At 44.7% G+C, this 22,161-nt stretch overlaps 1 protein-coding gene across 1 annotated transcript in view; it reads right to left on the bottom strand.

Annotated features, from left to right (window-relative positions):
* Positions 1-21,582, bottom strand: part of LOC126094434 (uncharacterized) — a 514,476-nt gene extending 492,894 nt beyond the window's left edge. Inside the window, exon 1 of the mRNA XM_049908800.1 lies at positions 21,490-21,582. The gene's annotated coding sequence lies outside the window, so the exon portion shown is untranslated. The remainder of the gene's footprint in view (positions 1-21,489) is intronic.
* Positions 21,583-22,161: the final 579 nt, after the last annotated feature.

Raw genomic sequence — 22,161 nt, 5'->3', positions numbered from 1 at the left:
AGTCGATAAAAACGGAACCCTTATAACATCGCTTAGTTGTCCGTCTGTCTGTCTTTATGTCTGTCTGACTGTTAAAAATCCTTTTTCTTAGGAACGGTTAGACGTATGAACTTGAAATTTATGTCACGTCTTAAGGCCTAAGGTTTCCTGGCGGTGTTGAAAGTTCTAAGTCAATGCAATCAAGACATACGGCTATTTATGTGAAATATTTGGATAACTGCAAATTCACTTACCAAAATCTACCCGTTAGTCTAGTATCATGAAATTAGGAAAAAGGAGGGGTTTACAAGACAACCAAAGGAAAAAGAATCCGAAAACTTTAAATTTGTAATGAAGTCACAAGAAAAAAATTGTCATTTCTTATCTGACTGTTCGTCCGTTAGGACCCCTTTTTCTTAGGAATAGCTAGAGATACCATGTTGAAATTTATGTGACATTCTAAGACCTTTATGTCCTTCGGGGTGTAATACATGTAAGCTTCTAAGTCAATGAAACTAAAAGATACGGCCATTTGGGTCACATATATTGATCCTCGCAAACTCACTCATCAAACCTTACAGGGTACTTGCGTTGGCCTAGAATCATGCAATTTGGCAAGAAGCAACGTTTCACAGTACAACCAAAGGAAACACTCTGCAAACAGTTAATTTTTTATTATAGCACAATAAAAAATATTTAATTTCTTCATTTGTTATTCGACGTCAGAATTGGAATTAAAGCAATCAGCAGTTCTGCATTCAGGCTACCAGGGTCTCAATGGTCAAAGTCAGAAATTAGCGTTTTACACTCAATAGCGTGTGCTCATTAGAGTCTTCATTCTATTCGACAGGTTCTGGTATCCTTTCTAACTTTCGCTTGGGATAATGTCATCAACGAATCTTATCATTGATATCCTTGAATCTTAATAGTACTCTTGAATCTTTCTTTTATTTCTGTCATTGCTTCTTCGAAGCATACATTGAACAGTAAGATCAATAGACTTGGATGGGCGAGCTGATAATGTGATTTTGCGGTAGTTCTCTCACTTATATCTCACTATCTTTGGGATGAATATCAAGGGCTCAGATGGAAACCCAGTTCTAAGCAAAGAAGGGAAATCAGAAAGGTGGAAGGAGTATATAGAGGGTCTATACAAGGGCGATGTAGTTGAGGACAATATTATGGAAATGGTGGAGGATGTAGATGAAGATGAAATGGGAGATATGATACAGTGTGAAGAATTTAACAAAGCACTGAAAGACTTGAGTCGAAACTAGATCCCAGAAGTAGGTAACAGTCCGGTAGAGCTAATGATGGCCTTGGGAGAGCCAGCCATGACAAAACTCTTCCATCTGGTGAGCAAGATATGAGACAGGCGAAATTCCCTCAGACTTCAATAAGAATATAATAATTACAATCCCAAAGAAAGCAGGTGAAAATTACCGAACTATCAGTTAATTAAATCACAGCTGCAAAATACTAAGGCGAATTCTTTATAGACGAATGGAAAAACTGGTAGAAGCCGACCTCGGGGATGATCAGTTTGGATTCCGTACAGATGTTGGAACACGTGAGGGAATACTGATCCTACGACTTACATTAGAAGAAAGATTAAGGAAAGGCAAATCTACGTTTCTATCAATTGTAGACTTAGAGAAACTTTTGATAATGTTGACTGGAATACTCTCTTTCAAATTCTGAAGGTGGCAGGGTAAAATACAGGGAGCGAAAGGCTATTTACAATTTGTACAGAAAGCAGATGGCAGTTATAAGAGACGAGGGACATGAAAGGGAAGCAGTGGTTGGGAAGGGAGTGAGACAAGGTTCTAGCCTCTCCCCGATGTTATTCAATCTGTATATTGAGCATGCAGTAAAGGAAACAAAAGAAAAGTTCGGAATAGGTATTAAAATCCATGGAGAAGAAATAAAAACTTTGAGGTTCGCCGATGACATTGTAATTCTGTCAGAGACAACAAAGGACTTGGAAGAGCAGTTGAACGGAATGGACAGTGTCTTGAAAGCAGGTTATAACATGAACACCAACAAAAGCAAAATGAGGATAATAGAATGTAGTCGAATTTAGTCGGGTTATGCTGAGGGAATTAGATTAGAAAATAAGACACTTAAATTAGTAAAGGAGTTTTGCTGTTTGGGGAGCAAAATAACTGATGATGGTCGAAGTAGAGAGGATATAAAATGTAGGCTGGCAGTGGCAAGGAAAGCGTTTCTGAAGAAGAGAATTTTGTTGACATTGAGTATAGCTTTAAATGTCAGGAAGTCGTTTCTGAAGTATTTGTATGGAGTGGAGCCATGTATAGAAGTGAAACATGGACGATAAATAGTTTGGACAACAAGAGAGTAGAAGCTTTCGAAATGTGGTGCTACAGAAGAATGCTGAAGATTAGATGGGTAGATCACATAACTAATGTGGAGGTATTGAATAGAGTTGGGGAGAAGAGGAGTTTGTGGCACAACTTGACTAGAAGAAGGGATCGGTTGGTAGGACATGTTCTGAGGCATCAAGGGATCACCAATTTAGTATTGGAGGGCAGCGTGGAGGGTAAAAATCGTATAGCGAGACCAAGAGATGAATACACTAAGCAGATTCAGAAGGATGTAGGCTGCAGAAGGTACTGGGTGATGAAGAAGCTTGCACAAGATAGAGTAGCATGGAGAGCTGCATCAAACCAGTCTCAGGACTGAAGACCTCAACAACAACATCTTCGGGATTGTATTGTTGTTTACTTATTTGTTGTAATAAATGTTTAAAGGAGTTGTGATGCTGAGATACTCACTGTGTGATATGGTAACTGGTGGAAATAACCATGGAGTGGAATTTCTGTTTTACGAAACGAGGCTGGAGGGCAAAGTGTAACTGGGTCCCTGCAAAAGGACGGATAAATGCGATTATTCTGGCTGGTCACGAAGGAGGTTTTCGGTGGAACGAGCGAAGGAGCGCCCCAGCCGCAGATGTGGTTCCGCAGTAGCCCTTTCGGCGCGAGACAGACGGCTAGTGTAGGCGTGGAGAAAGCGGGCCTCCTAGCGGCTGGGCTATGGCGCGCCGCGACGTGATCATCGCTCGCGCGTGCAGCCGCGCCAAATCGCTGCCATTCTGTTCGATAATGCAACGTTATGCAACCGGCTACGGCAGCACATTGCATATCCTCCCTCTTGCATTTGACAGCGAACACTCACGTACGGATTTCAAATCTACCGAGGTTCACCGGCAATCGTTCCTCAAGCGATCTATTCGAGACTGGAACAGCAAAGTAGGAGGGGGGGGGGGGGGGGTGCGTGACAGCGGTACACAAAATACCCTCCGCCACGCAGCGCAAGCTGGCTTGCGTTGGTATAGATGTACATAGGATGACGTTGTTATCATGCTGATATGCCTTTCGCTTGTGCTTTTGTGAGTTCGAAACTCCTGCTGTGGAAATTTATCAGTGGCAAAGAGATAACTGCTAGGACTGGCAACGAAAAGCGGTGTTTCTTAGGTCAAAATGCACTTATTGTTGTATTAAAAATGAATTTTGGAGAAATATTATCGATTTATGAGCCTGGTAAGGGCGTCGTGTTGTCGCAACGTTTCGACAATTTTCCTACTACTTATCTTAAGGCAAAGATACTGAGCGAGGTGGGGCATTGGTTGGCACATTGGACTGCACTCGAGAGGAAGACGGTTCAAATCAACGTCCAGTCCACCCGGATTTAGGTTTCTTGTGATTTCCCTAAACTGCTGCAGCCAATACGCCAGGATGGTTCCTTTGCAAAGGCACGGCTGATTTCCTTCCCCATCTTTGAGACTTTCAGAGCTTGTGCTGCATCACTACTGACCACGACGTTACCGGGACGTTTAACCTCGAACTTCATTCCTTCTTTAGGGAAAGATAAAGAGTAGGAAACTCGTCAAAACGTAGCGACAACACGAAACCACAACTCTGCTGACAATTCGAGAAGATTTCATCTATGAGCAAAGGAGGTCTCCTTTCTCAAAAAAAAAAAAAAAAATAAATAAATAAATAATATAAAAAAATAAAAATAAAAATAAAAAATAAAAAAACTTATTTTTTGTGATTTTTTTTTTCTTCCAGGTGAACAGACAGCCCAGCATTATTTGAGCGAGTACAGTCCATCCCTAAAATGTGATTACGCAATCTCCTCAAAATCTTCATCAACAACTCGAAAAACACTCCTGGAACTTGAAATAAGAACACCGTGAATTCATTGTCCCAGGAAGGGGAAACTTTATTAACCCATTCCTGGGGTCAGATACATCACATGATCACACTGACAGAACCACAGGCACATAGACACAGGCAACAGAGCATGCACAATGTCGGCACTAGTACAGTGTATATCCACCTTTCGCAGCAATGCAGGCTGCTATTCTCCCATGGAGACGATCGTAGAGATGCTGGATGTAGTCCTGTGGAACGGCTTGCCATGCCATTTCCACCTGGCGCCTCAGTTGGACCAGCGTTCGTGCTGGACGTGCAGACCGCGTGAGACGACGCTTCATCCAGTCCCAAACATGCTCAATGGGTAGTTGACTTACACCTTCTAGAGCACGTTGGGTGGCACGGGATACATGCGGACGTGCATTGTCCTGTTGGAACAGCAAGTTCCCTTGCCGGTCTAGGAATGGTAGAACGATGGGTTCGATGACGGTTTGGATGTACCGTGCACTATTCAGTGTCCCCTCGACGATCACCAGTGGTGTACGGCCAGTGTAGGAGATCGCCCCCCACACCATGATGCCGGGTGTTGGCCCTGTGTGCCTCGGTCGTATGCAGTCCTGATTGTGGCGCTCACCTGCACGGCGCCAAACACGCATACGACCATCATTGGCACCAAGGCAGAAGCGACTCTCATCGCTGAAGACGACACGTCTCCATTCGTCCCTCCATTCACGTCTGTCGCGACACCACTGGAGGCGGGCTGCACGATGTTGGGGCGTGAGCGGAAGACGGCCTAACGGTTTGCGGGACCGTAGCCCAGCTTCATGGAGACGGTTGCGAATGGTCCTCGCCGATACCCCACGAGCAACAGTGTCCCTAATTTGCTGGGAAGTGGCGGTGCGGTCCCCTACGGCACTGCGTAGGATCCTACGGTCTTGGCGTGCATCCGTGCGTCGCTGCGGTCCGGTCCCAGGTCGACGGGCACGTGCACCTTCCGCCGACCACTGGCGACAACATCGATGTACTGTGGAGACCTCACGCCCCACGTGTTGAGCAATTCGGCGGTACGTCCACCCGGCCTCCCGCATGCCCACTATACGCCCTCGCTCAAAGTCCGTCAACTGCACATACGGTTCACGTCCACGCTGTCGCGGCATGCTACCAGTGTTAAAGACTGCGATGGAGCTCCGTATGCCACGGCAAACTGGCTGACACTGACGACGGCGGTGCACAAATGCTGCGCAGCTAGCGCCATTCGACGGCCAACACCGCGGTTCCTGGTGTGTCCGCTGTGCCGTGCGTGTGATCATTGCTTGTACAGCCCTCTCGCAGTGTCCGGAGCAAGTATGGTGGGTCTGACACACCGGTGTCAATGTGTTCTTTTTTCCATTTCCAGGAGTGTACATTCCTGGACATTTAAAAGGCAACACCAGCAAGGATAGCAAACAACAAAATCTTACTTTTTGCGCATACACATGATGGTTCCGTATACAGAGTGGCTATAATCAAACGTTTGCTACTTCAGCCAGTGTAGGCCGATAACCGTTTACCTTATGAGTACCCAACTTCATAGAATAGATTGTGCGCAGCAGGATTTGCGTTCTTTGTAGTTTTAGTCTTATGAATTGCCGTTAGGCAGACGGCTGAAACACAAGTGTATGTGTGCATTGCCATTGCAGACAGTCAACATGGCCCTGGACACTGTGAGCAGAGCTGTAATCATAAAGCTATTTTATGAAAACAGCAGCAATACTGCTAGTTCTTTGCTATTTCTTTTTCATTTAATTGTTTTTCAGTCAATGCTGTGGTCCAAACGCACTTTCCTCAAATTATGGCCTCTGTTTGATGCCAGTAGACTTCTTCTGGCCAGGAATGCCCTTTTTGCTAGCGCTAGTCGTTCTTGCTCCGTCCGCCATGGGTTATTTTGGTGCCTAGGCAGCAGAATTCCCTCACTTACCTTACATCGTGATCACCAATTTTCATCTTAACTCCCTCGCTATTCTCATTTCTGCTACTTCTCGTTACCTTTGCCTTCCTTCGATTCACTGTCAGTCCATATTCTGTATTTATCAGATAACTCATTCCACTCAATAGATCCTATAATTCTTCTTTACTTTCACTGAGTAGCAATGCCATCAGCGAATCTTATAATTGAAATCCTTTCAGCTTGAATTTTAATCCTACTCTTTAACGTCCCAGCTGGCCGTTGTGGCCGAGCGGTTCTAGGCGCTTCAGTCTGGAACCGCGCGACCGCTACGGTCACAGGTTCGAATCTTGCATCGGGCATGGATGTGTGTAATGTCTTTAGGTTAGTTAGGTTCCATTAGTTCTAAGTTCTAGGGGACTGATGACCTCAGATATTAAGTCCCATAGTGCTCAGAGTCATTTGAAGCATTTTTTTAACGTTCCATTTATCTCGATTAGAGCTCATTTGATGTACAGATTGAACAGTGGAGGTGAAAGAGTACAATCCTCTCTTACACCCTTTTTAATCGGAGCGCTTCGTCCTTGATCTTCCAGTCATGGTCGTCCACTCTTTGCATGCATCGACCCATTAAAGGAATACAGAGACGTCGTCTTTCCACACCAGTGTTAAGAAACATGATCCTGATGTTCGAATTAAGTCCCGATTTGGGAATTACTCCTCGAAGAGGCGAGTTGTGTGAGAAATTATTGAAGAAGTTATTGTTGCCACGGCTGAGATGGCTGCAAGCAATATGCTGTCTTCGAGCAGTGCATGAGCTGTGTTACGACAGCTGTACATTCCAATTTTCTCCTTTTGAAAAGCGCTGCTAACAATTGCAGTTCCAGGCTATCGTGAATGCAAATCGTCATCACATCGAGCAACGCTTGTAAACTGGAACGTAAGTATGGTGAGCTATCAACAATGCTACTCTCTCAAGTGAAAATTAAAATTATTTCTTTCACTCACTTATTCGTTATTTCTCTTCCACATGTTCTGACAAATGTTCACACAACGATTCGCGAAGTACCACTCGTATCTCATTGGGGCCTTCTCAAGTAGCGAAAGTTTAATTACACTGAAGAGCCAAAGAAACTCGTAAACCTGCCTAATATTGTGCAGGGTCCCTGCGAGCACGCAGACTGCCGCAACAAGACGTGGCATGGACTCGACTAAAATCTGAAGAAGTGCGGACAAAACTGATACCAAGAATCCTGCAGAGTTGTCCATAAATCCGTCGGAGTACGAGAGGGTGGAGAGCTCTTCCGAACAGCACGTTGCAAGGCATCCCAGATACGCTCAATAATCTTCACATGTGGGGAGATTGGTCGCCAGCGAAAGTGTTTAATCTCAGAAGAGTTTTACTAGAGAGACTCTGTGAAAATTCTGGACGTGTGAAGTGTCGCTTTGTCCTGCTGGAATTGCCCACGTCCGTCGGAATGCATAATGGACGCAACTGATTAGACAGAATACTTACGTACGTGTCACCTGACAGAGTCGTATCTAGACGTATCAGGGACCCCATATCATTCCAACTGCACACGCCCCACACCAATACATATCATCCACCAGCTTGAACAGTCCCCTTCTTACATTCAGGGTCCATGGCTTCATGAGGTTGTCTCCATACCCGTACGCTTCCATCCGCTCGATATAATTTGAAACGAGACTCGTCCGACCAGGCAAAATGTTTCTAGTCATCAACTGTCCAATTTCGGTGTTGACGGGCCCAGGCGAAGCGTAAAACTTTGCGTCGTGCAGTCATCAATGGTACACAAGTGGGCCCTCGGCCCCGAAAGCCCATATCGATGTTGTTTCGGTGAATGGTTCGCCCGCTGACACTTGTTGATGGTCCAGCATTGAAATCTGCAGCAATTTGGAAGAGTTGGATTTCTGTCACGTTGAACGATTCTCTTCAGTCGTCGATGGTCCTGTTGTTGCAGGATCCTTTTCCGGCCGCAACAATGTCGGAGATTTGATGTTTTACCGGAGTCCTTATATTCACAGTACACTCGTGAAATAGTCGTACAGGAAAATCGTCACTTCGTCGCTACCTCGGGGATGTTGTGTCCATTGCTCATGCACCGATTATAACACCACGCTGCAACTCACTTAAACCTTGATAACCAGCCATTGCAGCAGCAGTAACCAGTATAACAATTGCGCCAGACACTTGTTGTCTTATGTACGCGTTGCCGACAGCAGCGTCGTATTCTGCCTTTTTACGTATCTCTGTATTTGAATAGGCATGCCTATACCACTTTCTTTGGCCCTTCAGTGTATAACAACACTGCACATTGTAGTATGAAGATACATGGTATTTTTATAGGTTAATGAAAGACTCAGAGCGGGGAAATGGTTCAAATGGCTCTGAGCACTATGGGACTTAACTGCTGTGGTCATCAGTCCCCTAGAACTTAGAACTACTTAAACCTAACTAACCTAAGGACATCACACACATCCATGCCCGAGGCAGGTTTCGAACCTGCGACCGTAGCGGTCACACGGTTCCAGACTGAAGCGCCTAGAACCGCACGGCCACACCGGACGGCTGAGTTCATAGAAGGCTACAAGCTTAAACTGGAATTCCTGTTTAGGAAATCGATCTTAACAGAAATCCGAGAGAATACGACTGAACAGCCAGCAAACAAAGAAATTTGAAGCTTATTAAACTGAGGTAGATGAAGTAGCTGAGGCTTTAAATACAATCTTTGACATATATTTGTTTAGCACTGCCAACAAATATTTGTTGCCTATTAGGCTGAAACCAGTCATCAGCCTAATATCAGAAGTTTTACAGTCTCATCACAATCAAAATAGCCAACTGTCTAATACATAACGTTATTCCAACATAAAAATTTCTGAAAACATTGTCCGACAAAACAGCGATGGTAACCGGTTTCGATCATACGTAGAAAATTATTAGACCGTATCTCTGCAATGCAAAAAGCAGTTCTCCTTATATGCTAACCTGTATCAGTGTAATACAATTTATCTACTTAATAAAGTATTGATACTCGTCAATAATAAAACAGAAAAAATTTTATATCGCTAGGTGGTGAGCAGAGTCGACGAGTGGAAAACTGACAAGTGTCGGAAGTCACCTCTGGCAAGTTATTCTGATAGTTTTCATAGTCCTGAATCTTTGTCGTGACAAAATTTCATTACTAGAACACGAGAAATGTAACAAAATACAACTAAATTCAGTAGTCACTAAAGGCTACCTCAGCCCACTGGCTGTCTCAGCAATAACGACAGGGTTTTTGTTCTTGTTTTGAAACACGAAATTAGTATCTCTACCCTGGAAATGAATCATCGGTTGCCACGCTAACGAAGCTTTATTGCCGTCTTTATCTCTGGAAAAAATGTTTGCGCATAACCGTATCTTGTCTAGAGATAGGCTTTATCAGTTTTCCAAGCGGAATACGAATATTTTGCACTGACCGTTTGAAGAGGCCCGGTACGATTGTAGCAACGTGTGGAGATGTCACATTTGCGTTCACTGCATCCGCTTCATACGAAAAATGGAAAACCATAAGGTCCGTGAGGAATAACCATAGAATTAATAAGGGCAGCTCCTATGATTGTGCCTGATATGTTTGACTGGTTGTTTAAGAAGTGTTTGAAGGCCGGCTAGGTACCCAAGGAATGTAAAAAAGTGTGTTATTACTTCAATGCACGTGAAGCGAAGTAAGCAAAACTGTGGAAATTACCGGGGTATACGTGTGATGCCATCGCTATTACGATTATATAGGAGAATCTTAAAGAATAGAAATGGAGGCTACAATATCTGAAGAACGGAGTGGTTTTAGGCCAGGGCGCTCATGCACTGATGAAATATTGACATTACGGCATCTAATACAGAAGATAATTGCCAGAAGATACAGATCTGTTTAGTCTTCGTGGATTTGCGAAAGGTCTGTGACACGGTACCACAAAACAATCTGTGGACAAAAAAAAAAAAAAAAGGCTTGTCACCTACTTACATCAAAGCACGGACTGTGAGAGTTCTGTCAAAGTAGGAGATTAATTGTCACCGGGGGTTCCTATTACAAAAGGACTACGCCAAGTGTGCGCTACAGCACCGACGCTGTTTAAAATCAAAGTGGAAGAAGGAAATTGGGCGTGGAGGAGCAAATGTGAAGGTGTGGGAGTACAAATCTCTTCGATGATGAACACGTCATCATAGCAGGTGACCAAAATAATGGTGAGTACGTGCTTCTGAAGTGAAAAGACGAATATGAAAACCGGTATTTCACAATTATCTTGAGAAAAACCAAATAACTAAAGGTTAACGATAGAACCATAGGGAATGTGGAGGTTGGAACCAATAAGATCAGGGTATGTAAGACTTAAGTATCTGGTGGTTATGACATCATCAAAAGGAAAAAGTGAAGATGACTTAAATAATAAAATAGGACGTTTCAAGAGGACCGTGAGACAATTGAATTCGGTCCTTTGGAATAACAACATAACAGAAAGGACGAGACAGGTGATATATCGCTCGGGACGTTGATAACATCGCTAAGTACAGAGGAGAAGCGTCAATGAGACAAGTTGTTTGCGCTAGAGATGAGTTTTGGAGCCGTAGCTGTGGCGTCTCCACCGTGCACCGAATACCAACAGAAGAGAGGCTAGGGGTAAAGATAAATCAATATAGAAGCCACCGATACGAAACTTCTGAAATGGTAAGGACTTCTGGAAAGAATGGACGATACACATTTGCCATAGCAAGTGCGGCGGTGGTCCCCAGCGGAAAGAAGAAAGTGTGATCGACCTTGGAATAGCTGGGGTCGAGATGTCTGCGATGCGATGGATGCAACAAGACTACAAGGAGGAGACTGACACGATCGAAAGAAATGGAATACAGGAAGCGAGGAGGAGGTGCCAGTCATAGAATACTCGCAATATGATGACGACGACGATGTTGGTGCTTGCCCTTCTGTTCCTGCACCCCTGCAAAAGGAAGAAAAGAGGCATCATGCTGACGTACCTACACAGTGTTAACTGAGCACGGCGGTCGAAGAAACGCTTAAATCCTCTCGTTTTCGCTTTCGTTCGAGAAGTCTGTAACCGGTCAGTCTTCCCAACACTTTTTGTTGCGCTGTTTCGGATCGTTAACGACACAGGCAACGGGACCTGCTCCTGCTCTCAAGAAACATGGACATTTCCCACGAGAAGCTACCCAATCGACTCGCGATGTTCTGGACCCAGAGAAGTCAGCAAAGGTACTTTTCTATTCCCAGAGCCGCGTCACGGTCACGGTCAGAGAGACTGCGCCCAGATCATATTTTAACCTAGGACAAGACAGCAATTTCTGTAGAAGATACAGCAGCAATTTAAATTTCAGTAACGGGTGACACCGATGGTTATCTTGCGGCAAGATGCCGTCTCCGTTGGAGAAAATATCAAGGATGATGCGGGAACTAACGTCACACTATACTTAAAAATATCTTGTACGCTGAAACTCAAATGGATTGTTGACAGCAAAATTTCGTCAGTAGATAAATACACTGTAAGGAGGTGGTTAAGATGCTCAATTGTTTAAAAAATGCCTGTCAGACGTACGTGTGTATATGCACACGCACAAGGCTAGCCAAAACATTCTAACCATTAATCCTCCGTATTTTGTGTCACCTATGAAATTTATTTCTAGTGTTATGACACGATTAGAAACTGACCAGCTCACTTACCGGGTGATCAAAAAGTCAGTATAAATTTGGATAATGTAGATAGAAAGGTAAAAATTGACACACATGCTTGGAATGACATAGGGTTTTATTAGAAAAAAAAAGTAGTTCACAAAATGTCCGACAGATGGCGCTGGACAGCAAAACGTCAGTGACTGCTACCGTGACGGGTGAGAGGTAGGCCGATATGTTACAGAATCGCATCATCCCCAGGCTGGCTGATACACACCTGCTGGAACGTACGATGTTTATGCAGGATGGCGCTCCACCTCATATTGCTAGACGCGTGAAAGATCTCTTGCGCGCGTCGTTTGGTGATGATCGTGTGCTCAGCCGCCACTTCCGTCATGCTTGGCTTCTCAGGTCCCCAGACCTGAGTCCGTGCGATTATTGGCTTTGGGGTTACCTGAAGTCGCAAGTGTATCGTGATCGACCGACATCTCTAGGGATGCTGAAAGACAACATCCGACGCCAGTGGCGCACCATAACTCAGGACACGCTTTACAGTGCTGTTCACAACATTATTCCTCGACTACAGCTATTGTTGAGGAATGATGGTTGACATATTGAGCATTTCCTGTAAATAACATCATCTTTGCTTTGTCTCGGACATTTTTTGAACCTTTGTATTTTTTGGTTCTAATAAAACCCCATGTCATTCCAAGCATGTGTGTCAATTTATACCTCTCTATCTACATTATTTCGTGATTTATTCAGTTTTCAAATTTATACTGACTATTTGATCACCCAGTATATAAAAAATAGCAACTTCAAAGTCTTGTTCCCAACCCCTCCCCCTGGATAAGTTTCTGCTTAGACCTTCACCGCTGCCCACGGCGAAACTGAATACCACTTGCTGGCGCTGTGGGCACGTAACGTGGTATGGAAAGTACGATGGTTGCCCAGAAAGTAAGTTCCGATTGGTCGCGAAATGGAAACCACTGGGAAAACCCGGTAAAGCTTTGCACAGATGTGTTGGGCAGTGTTTCTAATATGCCCGTCGATCGTGTCGCGTCGCTCTTTACAGTTTTGAGTGAACAGCGAGCGCGTAAAGATGCGTAGGGAATAGCGTCTCCCGCCAAGTATGAGGCCCTGGTTTGAGATTTCGCCTGTGTCATGCAGCCTACATAACACAACTGTCGAGCAGTTCCTTCATGCCAATTCTCGGCCGCACACTGCAGGGGCAATGAAGACGCTCGTGCAGCGTTTCCGATGAGTGTTTGATCACCCACAATACAGTTCGTAATTGGTTCCCCCTGTCTCATCTCTGCTCACAGGAACCGCTGGCTATGAAGACAAAATTTTTCCACAGGCAACGAGCTGCAGATCAGTGCAGATAAGTGGTCGAAAGCACAAGCGGCTGCTTTCTATGACGAGGATATTGGAAAATTGATACAACACTACAACAACACTCGAAGTTGCAGCGGCGACTATGTAGAGAAGAATATAGAAGGTGAACCTAACTGTTGCAAATAAAACGTTTCTGGTTTTCACTGTGGTTTCCATTTCGCGACCGATCGAAACTTACTTTGTGGACAACCCTCGTATATGAGCAGAAGAGAGAGAAATCATTCTAGGAACGATACCGACCGCAAACGGAGAAATACACTGACATAAGCGTGACAAAAGCGACGTCGATTAAGCGTAGATTGTTACAGCCCGTCACCTAAGGAGAGGCGTGTCGGAAACGATGAAGCCGTTCGGATGTTCACAGGCTCCTATCGTGAGCAATTATGGAAAGTGACTGAAGGGTGACGAGACCACGAGCAGTGACAGGGTGTTGGGCATCGACACCTCATCGCAGAACGGGAAGGTCAGAGACTGCCTGCTCCCTACAGGAAGATAGACGGCGATGTGTAACGAGAGAGGTGACGCGGTAGTTAGCACACTGGACTCTTGCTCGGAAGGACGACGGTCCAAACGCGCGTCCGCCAGCCTAATTTAGGTTTTCCGTGCTATTCCTTCCCCATCGTTCCCTAATCCGGTGGGACCGATGACCTCGCTGTTTGGTCCCCTCCCCCACATCAACCAATCAATGGCGATGTGGCAGACGTGACGACGAGTACAATCCTGGTGCAGGCACAAGTGTTTCCAAGCACACAGACCGAGCGGGGTGGCGCAGTGGTTAGACACTGGACTCGCATTCGGGAGGACGACGGTTCAATCCCGCGTCCGGCCATCCTGATTTAGGTTTTCCGTGATTTCCCTAAATCACTCCAGGCAAATGCCGGGATGGTTCCTCTAAAAGGGCACGGCCGACTTCCTTCCCAATCCTTCCCTAATCCGATGAGACCGATGACCACGCTGTCTGGTCTCCTTCCCCAAACCAACCAACCAACCAAGCACACTGTTCAGCACACACATTGCCAGAGCGTGGGGCTCAGTAGCAGACCATTCCTAGCTGTTCCAATGGACAGTTACGATTGTATTGGAAACGGGGTCATCGAGGTTGTGGAAACGTGTCGCTTGGTCGAATCAAACACGTTTTTTGTAACAGCAGGTCGATGGTCTTGACTGGATATGCCTTCATCCAGGTGAACAGCTGCTACACTACTGGCCATTAAAATTGCTACACCACAAAGATGAAGTGAAACAGACGCGAAATTTAACCAACAGGAAGAACATGCTGTGATATGCAAATGATTAGCTTTTCAGAGCATTCAGACAAGGTTGGCGCCGGTGGCGACACCTACAACGTGCTGACATGAGGAAAGTTTCCAACCGATTTCTCATACACAAACAGCAATTGACCGGTGTTGCCTGGTGAAACGTTGTTGTGATGCCTCGTGTAAGGAGGAGAAATGCGTACCATCACGTTTCCGACTTTGGTAAAGGTCGGATTGTAGCCTATCGCTATTGCGGTTTATCGTATCGCGACATTGCTGCTCACGTTGGTCGAGATGCAATGACTGTTAGCAGAATATGGAATCCGTGGGTTCAGGAGGGTAATACGGAACGCCGTGCTGGATCCCAGCGGCCTCGTATCACTAGCAGTCGTGATGACAGGCATCTTATCCGCATGGCTGTAATGGATCGTGCAGCCACGTCTCGATCCCTGAGTCAACAGATGGCGACGTTTACAAGACAACAACCATCTGCACGAACAGTTCGACGACGTTTGCAGCAGCATGGACTATCAGCTCGGAGACCATGGCTGCGGTTACCCTTGACGCTGCATCACAGACAGGAACGCCTGCGATGGTGTACTCAACGACGAACCTGGGTGCACGAATGGCGAAACGTCATTTTTCGGATGAATCCAGGTTATGTTTACAGCATCATGATGGTCGCATCCGTGTTTGGCGACATCGCGGTGAACGCACATTGGAAGCGTGTATTCGTCATCGTCATACTGGCGTATCACCCGGCGTGATGGTATGGGGTGCCATTGGTAACACGTCTCGGTCACCTCTTGTTCGCATTGACGGAACGTTGAACAGTGGACGTAACATTTCAGATGTGTTACGACCCGTGGCTCTACCCTTCATTTGATCCCTGCGAAGCCCTACATTTCAGCAGGATAATGCACGACCGCATGTTGCAGGTCCTGTACGGGCCTTTCTGGTTACAGAAAATGTTCGACTGCTGCCCTGGCCAGCACATTCTCCAGATCTCTCACCAATTGAAAACGTCTGGTCAATGGGGGCCGAGCAACTGGCTCGTCACAATACGCCAGTCACTACTCTTGATGAACGGTGGTATCGTGTTGAAGTTGCCTGGCAGCTGTACCTGTACACGCCATCCAAGCTCTGTTTGACTCAATGCCCAGGCGTATCAAGGCCGTTGTTATGGCCAGAGGTGGTTGTTCTGGGTACTGATTTCTCAGGATCTATGCACCCAAATTGCGTGAAAATGTAATCCCATGTCAGTTCTAGTATAATATATTTGTCCAATGAATACCCGTTTATCATCTGCATTTCTTCTTTGTGTAGCAATTTTAATGACTAGTAGTGTAGAAATGTACACCGCCCAGCGGACGTAGGTCGCTGGGGACAGCATTATGTTATGGGGGTCATTCACCTGGATTGCCAAGGGAGATGTGGTAATAATCGAAGGCACCGTGACAGCTGTGCACAACTTGTATCCCTTCATGCTTGATGTCTATCGTGACAGCGATGGTATCTTCCTGCAGGATAACTGTCCCTGTCACGAGGCCAGAATCGTAGTACAGTAGTTTAAGCAGCACGATAGTGGAGTCACGATGGTGCCTTGATCACTGGAATCGCTCGATTTGAACCTGATGGAACCCATTTGGGGTACTATCGATCGCCAGCTCCACGCCCACAAACCACCGGCCCGTAATTCACGGGAGTGTGACCTGTGCGTGAACGTCTGATGCTACATACCTGCGGAGACCTACCAAGGACTTGTTTAATCTATGTCACGCAGAATCGTTGCTATGTTGCGATCCAAATATGGACCAAAACACTATTATGCAGGTGGCCATAATGTGTTAGTTCACCAGTGTATTTCAACAGCAGTGTGCCCCACAATACATAATCGTTTGTGCAGTACAGATATGGGTGTTGACACAACCATTTTGATTCAAATGACATTTCTTAATTTAGGCAAAATGGATAAATGATCTGTATATACTCCGTTTCCAGGCAGTACTCGATGTCAGAGAGACTAATCCATTCTTGCAGGTGTTCGCTTCCTCTTACTTGACGTTATAACGAAATTAGTGAGTTTCTATACGAGTGATTCACGAAAAGACTCACCCAAATTCACAATGTAAGCTATTGATTAGTCCCCTCAAGTAACTAGAAATCTCTTGTTTTATACATCTACATCCATAATTTGCGAACCATTGTGAAGTGCATGGTAGGGGGTGTGTCCCACTATACCAGCTATTGAGGTTTCTATCATTCCACTCAGGTATGGAGCGCGCGAAAAATGATTGTTTAAATGCTTCAGTGTATGCTGTCATTAATCTAATTTTATCCCCAGGGTCCCTATGCGAGCGATATGATATATCCCTAGTCGTCATTCAAAGCCAGTTCTTGAAACTTTGTTAGCAGACTGTCTCGGGATAATTTCCGTCTATCTTCAAGAGTCTGCCAGTTCATTTCTTTCAATATCTCAGTGACACTCTCCCGCGAGTCCAACGAACCTATGACCATTGGTGCTGCCCTTCTCTGTGTGTGTTCAATATCCCCTTCCAGTCCCATTTGGTATGGCTAACACACATCAGCAGTATTCTGGGATGGGTCGCACGAGTGATTTGTAAGCAATCTCTTTTGTAGAGTGACTGCATTTCTGCAGTCTGCTACCTGCTTCACTGGCAGCTGATCCTATGTGATAGTTCCACGTCATGTCCCTGCTAAGTGTCATACCCAAGCATTTACAGATTCCAGCTGTGACTCAATAATTATATTCATAGGGCACCATGTTTTTTTCGTTTCCTGAAGTGCACAGTTTAACATTTTTGACCATTTAAAGCAAGCTGCCAGTCGTTACACCACCCTGAAACGTCATCAGGGTCTGACTGAATATCAGTACAGCTTCGTTCAGACTGTACTTCGTTGTACATATCTGCATGATCTCCGCAAGGTGTGAGGTTACTTTTAACATTTTCCACAAGAGAATTAATATACAGCATGGACAGAAAGCCACCCAACACACTTTGCAGGGGTAAAGCCGAGGTTACTTCAAAGTCTGTCGATGACTCTTCCTCCAAGATAACATGCTGCGTCCTCTCTACCAATAAATGCTCAGTCCAGTCACACATTTCGTGTGAAACCCCGTATGATCGTACATGTGATAATAAGTGTAGATGTTATACTGAAGCAAATGCTTATCGGAAATCGAGAAATTCTGCATCTACCTGACTGCCTTAATAAACGGCCTTGCCGGCCGCGGTGGTCTAGCGGTTCTGGCGCTGCAGTCCGGAACCACGGGACTGCTACGGTCGCAGGTTCGAATCCTGCCTCGGGCATGGGTGTGTGTGATGTCCTTAGGTTAGTTAGGTTTAAGTAGTTCTAAGCTCTAGGGGACTTATGACCTAAGATGTTGAGTCCCATAGTGCTCAGAGCCATTTGAAACGGCCTTGAGGAGAAAAGCGAGAGATGGGTTTTACATGATCAAGGCTTTCGAAATCCATGCTGATTGGCATGGAGAAGCTCTTTTTTGTTCGAGATACTTCTATCAAGGACATTGGACAGTTGCTTTGTGAATCACTTCTGATAGACTTCTTGTAGACAGGTGTGTTCTGTGCTTTATTCCCATTACGGGGCACAGTTGTTTGTTAATAGATTATAGTTAACAAAGGGCAGCGAATTGGGAATAAAATGTTTTAGGGATTCCATCGGGCCCAAGGGTTTCATTCAATTTTAACGACTTCAGCTGGGGGTTTTCTTTTCTACTCTCAACTTCAGTTCCAGTTTCTTCCAGTGGTGACAGGACACTAATTTTGGTGTCACTAACAGCCTTTACATATGACCAGAATTTCCTTGGGCATTGTTAAATGTGCAATTCGCATGTACGAAAGACGCAGTCCAGGTCGTAGTTTGTCGGCCAGTGCCCTTGGAATTGCCCCTTCCAAGCACGTCTCGCACCCTGAGTCAGACCTTCGGCCAGACGCGGCCTCCAGCTGTCTCACTGCCAATGAGGCTGGCCTCCTCTGTGTGCGAATTCCAGCGCTCCACCCTAACACTTCGCGAACGTTCAGATTCGTAAATACTCTTTTTGCAGCCGAAGAAATCTTAGTAAATGCTCCTCTTTCAGTCAAAAAAATCATTTAGTGTATTTCCGTTGCTGAGAATAAGTCAGTGCCATAACAGTCGTGTGTTAGCAGCCATGGAACCTGTGTTTGTCACTTCCAGTTAGACTCACCTTTGCACTGTTTACCAACATCCGAGTGCGTGCTGGAAAGTAATGCCTCCGAATTTTTTACGTGAAAATTCTTAAAGCGTTTTAAATAAAAACAAACGTTATTGACGTTCTACATCTTTGTTCTTCATGCCTACATATCTGCAGCCCTCTGCCATTAGAGGGCTCCGAACTGTAGCGAGTAATGTGACGTCTTGAAACGTAACTGTGTCGGTGCTTGAGTTTCGAATTCGAAGAATTCGTCCACACATGAAGCACCGTATCCCTGAGATCACACACATCTGTAACAATCCGACGCCTTGGGTTCACAGTAATCGATCCTCGTCCATAAAGTCCCGACATGGTCCCATTTTGTTTTCATCTCTTTCCAAACCTTCGAGAACACCTTCAAGAACTTCATGTTGACAGTGATGAAGCGGTGGAGGCAGACGTGAGGCTGTATCAACAAAATCAAACAACAAACTCGTCTCACATTGGGAGAAATTAGTTCGTCGCCAGGGTGACTGTGCTGAGAAATAGTTACGTGGACATGAAGAATAATAAAGACGTAGAATATGAATAACGCTTGTTATATTTAAAAACTTTAAATTTTCACATAAAAAATTAGGAGGCGTTACTTTTCTAGCACGCCTTCGTATTCAGTGTCATTCAAGATAGGGCAGCCTGTGTCAGTTTTAAACTACAGTTACACATGTCGTGCTGTCACAGTGTCTTGGTTAAGAGTTGGCAGTAGATGTACTTCTGAGTAAAATGGTTGATATGATATGAAATAGAACATTTTGCACTACACATGGTTATTTCCGGCCAGAGTCAGGACTCTGCCTTGCGTCTTGAGTAATCAAGGTGTTGGTCAGTTAATGCCCTTTATTTCAAGTGTGAAGTCAGTACTGAAAGTTTTTATTATACCTTAAAACTGAAGAGATACTGAATGCAAATAGTCAGTGTATTTATTTTGGCAAAAAAACACGGTTTCAGTTTTTCATTTATTTAATCCACAGTAATCGAAAAGATCCGAAATAGCGTATCATTTACAATTAGAAATCAAATAAAGCATCAAAAGGAATGTTAAACAACCACTCGCTCAAGTTAACAACCTAGATTCAGAAAGTGTGGTACAAATGACGTATACCTCAGAGCTCTCCACTTCTTCAAAATAGTGCCAAAGAAGAGTTGTAGAATACCACGTGACGTATATTTCGACAAAAACAATTGCGGAAATCAGAAATTTCGTATCGAAGGAGTGTGGCAGTAAGAAGAACGGATGCGACGCTTCGCAACGTTATAAGTAGGGTTATCGAATGTACATTAAAACAACAGAGTTTGCAATTTTTTGTGCTACGAAAAGCATACCTTGTATTATTGCTTCACTGCGTAAGTGTCCTAATGTCAGCGGTGCAACAAATATGGGATAGGTACAAGTGCATTAGAAACCCATTGAAGGTTGCATCAACAAAAGCGAGAGCGTTGACGGAAGATGAAGTTGGGACCCTCGCCAAGCATGCTAATTTCATACTGTAAAGTGTTTACAGTTACACGATTATGAAACAGCTGACGAATTTAATTCTATGTACAACAACTGAACTTGAGTTTTATTTGCTATTCAGCAACCGATTTCGGTTTATATTGAACAATGCTAAAAGGAAATAACCCAACAGAAAGTGCATACACATGTATTGATATATAAAAATATGTAAAACAAAGTTATAGTAATACAGAAAACATTAATTGAGCCACATACACAACCTGTATTTACAAAATGACCAGTCCATAGTATACAAAAACTGTCAAAAGACACATGTAAAATGCGAAATATAATTACAGTGATTGTTTAGCACATTCACGACATTATCAGGACGTTGTGTCAATGAAAATGATAAAATTGCTTAGGAGTCTTTCGTATTCCTCCTGTAGCTGAGTAAGAAGGGGATATGTGATCTGCCTCGTACTCATGTTATTCAAAGATCATTAATCACAGGCTGAAAATGTGACATGTTTTCTCGGTCTACGCATTGCAGCTACATTAAACTGCAGATAACCTATGTTAATGCATTGTTACTTGCTGCAGAAGTACAGTTATTTACAATATATCTTGCAGTCTAGCATGATATCTATTTTATGCAGTGACAATCCTTATTTATGGAAAAAAAGTTAATGTTCACAAAACCAAAAATGCCTTTATATGACGTTAGCAATAAATGAGCTTAAAGTTAATTCATTATGGGTAGCACGTTAATGAAGCAAACAGCATAAGATGGCGTTATCTGTGTATAGTTTAGACAATTAGTCAAACTGTGAAACGCAATATAATCTTAAGGTAATGGTTAGCTGAAAGTGAATAACACATTTTAAGAAAACATGAGTACTAGGAGACTTGTTCTGACTGCAATTCCTTTAAATATATCTGCGTATCTCCTAACAACAGATAACATTGTGGTTGCACCGTCATGTCTAAGGTATCTTATTATCACGTAAGGTGAAAACGTCTATGACTCTGAAACCTATCTACCATTTCGTCAGTTCAAATTCGATGAGTATCTGTGTGGTTGTTGTGATTTTCGTCAGTATAAAGGCAAACTGCGATAGCTCCCTTACTGCTAGGTGACGATAAGTAACGTTTGCACAGGATTGTCATATCGCCCAGCCAAGTTGTAGTAGTAGATAAGTAGTTAATTCGTGGTCTGAGGCTGTATCAATCCTCGCTCCCAAAAACACGCAGGAAGGGAAACCGAAGTGTAAATAACACAGTACGACGCCGTGACAGCTACTGCTCCAGAAAACTGACTCGCCAGGCCACCGTCACGTGGCTCACTGTACGAGACAGCGCGGACGCGCCGCTGTTGCTTCCTACCTTTTGCGTTCAGCTGTGGTGTCCGCGCGCCGCGTACGCTGCAGGGTTCGTGCGAGGAAAGGCGGACACAACTCACTTCGCACTCTGCGGAGGCCAGCTAGCCACTGGCACTGCGAGCGTTGCCGCCAGCGGCTGCCGCGGTGGTCGCGCCCACCCCTCCCCCTTCCATGAGCTCTCCACTACCCCCTCCACTCGCCAACGGACTCGGGCACCACTGCTGTAGGGCAGGCGGCCTCCAGTTACCCCTCTCCGGCGGCGGCTTTACCTCCGTTAGCAGGCGTGCGCGGATCGATAGCCAGGTCGACCGGTTGCCAGGGCAACCAGCCGTGCGGCAGCTCTGACGCAGGTGTTCCGCGGGCATCAGATTACGGACCGTCAGTACTGATAGGCAATCGCTATCTTTCAGAAGCTCTGCCACAGTGCAAATCGCTATGGTTAATCCCGAAATCTTTAGAGCAATTTCGTAAAAATGCATGCCATTTCGTTTTAGGAAAGACGTATTAGCTCATTCATTCATTCATTTATTTATTGGTCCATTTGATTCATTACATACTTAAACAGTACACTGAATATAGGACAAGTCAAATTTGCGAAAGGAGCAGAAACACACACACACACACACACGCACACAGACAGAGAGAGAGAGAGAGAGAGAGAGAGAGAGAGAATAAC

Source organism: Schistocerca cancellata, chromosome 8 (genome assembly GCF_023864275.1).
Source record: "Schistocerca cancellata isolate TAMUIC-IGC-003103 chromosome 8, iqSchCanc2.1, whole genome shotgun sequence".
In the NCBI taxonomy this organism is placed as follows: Eukaryota; Metazoa; Arthropoda; class Insecta; order Orthoptera; family Acrididae; genus Schistocerca; species Schistocerca cancellata.
This window is presented reverse-complemented; position numbering and strand designations above follow the sequence as displayed.